Here is a 2,990-nt window from a genome sequence, read left to right as displayed (position 1 = left end):
AGACACGTGAGAGACGTTTTAGGGTTTGTCCCAAACCCAGCTCAGGGCGTAGGGGGCGATGCTGGAGAACCGGGGGAGCACCTGGGCCTTGGCGCCAGCGTCCGGTGGGGGCCAAACTGCCCCTGGGCTGCACTTGCCGAGGGCTAGGTGCTGTGCTGGCACTGCGAGGACCTCCCCCACTGTAAGGTTCTGCGAGAGGCTGTTCTTGAGGCTCAGAGATGTGGGGCCTGAGGCTGTAGGACCAGAGGGCGGGGAGCCCTGGCCTGGAACGCCGGCTGAACTGACCCCGAGCCCTGTTCTGGACACCCCTCTCACCACCGTCACCACTCCCAGCCTTCCCCCTTGCCAAACTGCAACAGACTGTCTTCTGCGGTGGTTAGGAAGACACGCTACATGTGAGGGGTTCTGGAGAGGGCCAGGAGAGCTTCCTGGAAAGGGATTGTCCCAGCGGGGCTGGACCTCAGAAGACAATAGGGACTGTCAGTGTGGAGAGTGTTCTGGACAGAGGGCACGTAGCAGGACTGGCCTGGAGGCTGGAACAGTCAGGGGACCTGGAGGGGCCCCCAGGGGGCTGGCCTATGTTCCTGCCCTGAGGCCAGCCTGGGGCCCTAAGTGTGGTCCCTTCACACGTGGTCGGAGGCTCTGGGGGGTAGGATGGAGCAGGGAAACGGAGCCTAGGAAGATCACTCTGGCATCCGGACAGAGGGCCAAGGCAGGGGAAAACGGCCCCAAGTTGCCCCTCCTGCCCCTGCCTCCCAATGCCCATGGTGGTCAGAGCTGTCAGGGGGCAGGACCCCTCAGTCCTCCTGGCGATGCATGTGGACACCCAGGCTGTGCTATGGTGGGAACCAACATGTCCCCCAACTGCTTTAAAAAAAAAAAATTGCCAGAGGGTGCATGCAGTGGCCAGAGGGAAACAGATCCGGGGAGAAGGAGGGAGGAAGCAGCCCCCAGTAGGGCGTGGTCACGCTGCCGTCCCTTCTCCATCTCTCCCTTCCACCGAGGTTTTGGCACACATATGGGTACCTGTTGTGATTCTTAAGCCACTGTGAGTGGGTCTCAGACCACAAACCACCATCAGCCAAGGGATCTGGCTCCCTTAACCATTAGGCCACAGGGCCGGTCCTCTAACTTCTCTCTCTGAAAATGCAAGACGTCTTTCCGACTCTGGCCACCATATCTGCGCACCTGCAGTGCATGGTCGGGCGGAGCAGCTCCACGGTCCTGAGCAGGAGGAACAGGCAGACCTACGGCACCGAGCCCAACAACCCGAGGCCACGATGCCTTCTGCAACGGGCTGATTCACCGCCAGACCGTGGGCGTGGAACGGCAGCCAACGGCAAGGAAGCAATGGTGGTCACAAAGTGGCAGTCCGGCCAGAGGAAGCTGGCCACCTCTTACGTGCAGACCACCAACAAGAATGCCCAGGCCGCCCTCAGCAGCATCCAGCACGTGGTCTGCGTGTACTCCTATCCCAGAGCCAGAGCCGTCCTGCTCAGCCTGGAGCCCGTGGTGGGGAAGAGGAAGCAGACCTGCCCCACTGAGAGCTCCTGAGCCCTGCCTGCCCCCAGGGCAGTGAAGAGCAATTTTCTGCCAACAAAAAAGAAAGGAAGAAAACTCAAGGCGCACGCTGATGTAACGGCACCTCCTCAGTACGCTCGCGTGTCCCTCTCTGCCTCTCACAGGCGCTGTGGTGTCCCCACCCTCGCCCTGAAACGTCAGGCACAGCTCCCAGGGCGGTGGGCACTGTGCTGCGTAGCTCAGGGCTCTCCACCTGCCAGGAGCAGCAGAGGCCGCCATGGCAGCTAATAGCGCGACCTCGGCTCAGCCTCCGTGTCTCCAGAACAGCCGCTCCAGTGCCTTCCTGCGTGATCCAGGACCAGGTCCCAGCATCACTGGCTCTGGTTGGTGTGGCGTAGCTTTAGTCTCTCTGGAACAACCCTCTGACTTATTTTGCCATTCACGGACAGACTAGGGAGTGTCCTGCCCAGTTTAGAATTCTTGTAGAATGTCCCTCTTCCTGGGTTTGTCTTATCGCGTCCTCATTACTAGACTCAGGATAAATATTTCTGGCAGGAGAACTCCACGGATGGTGTGTCCTTCCACTGCGTCAAATTAGGGCACGGGAAGCCGGGCTGTTTCAGGCTGGAAGAGACCAGGTTTGACCAGGGACAATCACCGTAGTGATCCTAATAGTTGCATTGTTCTGGTGACCCAGAAGGGGCAGGGCTAGCACAGGTCACTGGGAATCTTACTGCGGAGGCCGACCTCGGTCAGGCAGGGACATGGGCGTGAGGTGAAATGGTACACCCTGTTCAAGTCCTTGGACAGGTGGCAGGGGAGGGTCTCGAGGGTGGCTGAGCTCCTGGGAACTTGGAGAGGATGGTTAAGGTGTTAGGGAGCCCAGGAGGAGGGGCCTCCTTCCCACAGTGACCTTGGGCATGTCCCCAGGTGTCCTCCCCTTCCCAGCATCCTCACCTGGTTAGTGAGATCCTCGACACCCACCTCCCGTGTAGCTGGCAAGTGGGAGCTTGGGGTTGGGCACCTCCCTGCACTGGAGCTTCCTGGCTGGCAGGAGGGCTGGGGCAGGTGCCCAGCGCCCAGGGAGATGCCTCTGTTAGTGCCCTCCAGGACCCCACCCCCACCCCGGGCTCCAGGCAGAGCCGCAGTTAAGATTGCGGCTCTGGGTCAGCAGTTGAAAGCACTGCTCAAGGGGAACTGGATCCCACATGGTGATGCTCTCATTGGACACACGCACAAGTGCCCAGAACCTGACGGGCTACAGGACTGGAGAGCGGGGACTGTGGCATGACCAGACCTCGTGGAGGGTGCTTGTCTCTGTCTCTCACTGTCACGTATGTATGCATGAAGGAAGGAAGGAAGGAGAAGCTTGCTGGCCCTGGCTTGGTGCGGGGGAATACCTGAAGGCCCCAACTGTTTGGTGCTTGAAGCATCCCGGGGCAGATTCCCCAAGGCTTGGCTTCCTGCTG

The 2,990-nt window shown here is 60.2% G+C and overlaps 1 pseudogene; it reads left to right on the top strand.

The window, feature by feature from the left end:
* The first annotated feature begins 1,146 nt into the window (after nucleotides 1-1,146).
* LOC102496969 (60S ribosomal protein L28 pseudogene) lies at nucleotides 1,147-1,554 on the top strand (annotated as a pseudogene).
* Nucleotides 1,555-2,990: the final 1,436 nt, after the last annotated feature.

Source organism: Tupaia chinensis, unplaced genomic scaffold (assembly GCF_000334495.1).
Source record: "Tupaia chinensis unplaced genomic scaffold, TupChi_1.0 Scaffold144168_1, whole genome shotgun sequence".
NCBI classification, from domain to species: Eukaryota; Metazoa; Chordata; class Mammalia; order Scandentia; family Tupaiidae; genus Tupaia; species Tupaia belangeri.
The sequence above is the reverse complement of the archived record's forward strand: the minus strand, read 5'-3'. Positions and strand labels throughout refer to the sequence as shown.